Raw genomic sequence first — 1,312 nt, 5'->3', positions numbered from 1 at the left:
TGCCGTGGGCACAGCATGAGTCGGTGGGGAAGGGGCAGAGGGAGAGGGATAGAGGGATAGAGAGAATCCCAAGCAGGCTCCACACCCAACACGGAACCCGATGTGGGGATCTCAGGATTCTGAGATCATGACCTGAGCCTAAATCAAGAGCCGGACGCTTAACCAGCTGACCCACCCCGATGCCTCTTCGTTAGATACTTTTAATTCCTTTTCTCCCTAAGTCCTAAAGTAAGCAGTCATTGTTTCTCCTTCCTGTCACGTTTTCTCAAGCAAACACCATCTGTCATGGTGCTTACCCTGCCAAGAAGCCACTCCACTTTCGGACATCAGCACCTAGACCATTCATCAACTCTTAGTTCCCAGTTTTTCAGGGGTTTTGCAAAGTCTCACCTATTCATTTCTCTATTCTTTTTTCTTCCAGAGGAGGCTTCAGCTTCTGAGGAATCTTTTTTGCCTTCATATGCTAGCTTTCCAAATTCCTAGCTCCAGTCCTCACTCCATGGCTCAGCTTCTCTGCCATCACCATCCTGCCAGGCATGTAGAATTGTCCGCATTTCTCATCATCTCTGTGCATTAATGATGCCCCTTTTCTAGCTAGCAAAATCCAAACAATGTACTGGTCTATGCTCTTAACATAGGGAGTGTAACTCTTTATAAATTTCTGGTTATCTTAACTCTTACCCCTAGTTCAAAAGACCATGTGCTTCTAAAGACAGAGTTGCTAAAATGGTTCCAGCCCCATCGATGTCACCTGTTCTTTTTTGGTGTCTAATTTTCTTTAAATTTTTTTTTTCTTAATTTTTATTTATTTATGATAGTCACACACAGAGAGAGAGAGAGAGGCAGAGACACAGGCAGAGGGAGAAGCAGGCTCCATGCACCGGGAACCCGACGTGGGATTCGATCCCGGGTCTCCGGGATCGCGCCCTGGGCCAAAGGCAGGCGCCAAACCGCTGCGCCACCCAGGGATCCCCTGGTGTCTAATTTTCAATGCAGTTATGTAAAGTTTACATTAGATAGAGACCCCATACATCATAGCAGACAGTACTCAGATACCTACTGGGCAGGCCTGATAGGAATACTGAGACTCAGAACCAACAATTTCCTTTGAACTTTTCCAAACCTGATCTTCTCTCTAAAGTAATTGTCTCAGTTTTGATAAATGATGTTCTGACCTCTAGAGATGTCAAAGTCATTTTCTCATGAAGGTACTTTTGTCCTATTCTAACTAGTGTAGAGTTTATTTGAATGTCAGGTAAAAATCTACTATCTTAAAATTTTTACTGACTGAGCTAGGATCCTAGTTTGTCCC

The sequence above is a fragment of the Canis lupus genome, chromosome X (genome assembly GCF_003254725.2).
Source record: "Canis lupus dingo isolate Sandy chromosome X, ASM325472v2, whole genome shotgun sequence".
Classification (NCBI taxonomy): domain Eukaryota; kingdom Metazoa; phylum Chordata; class Mammalia; order Carnivora; family Canidae; genus Canis; species Canis lupus.
The sequence above is the reverse complement of the archived record's forward strand: the minus strand, read 5'-3'. Positions refer to the sequence as shown.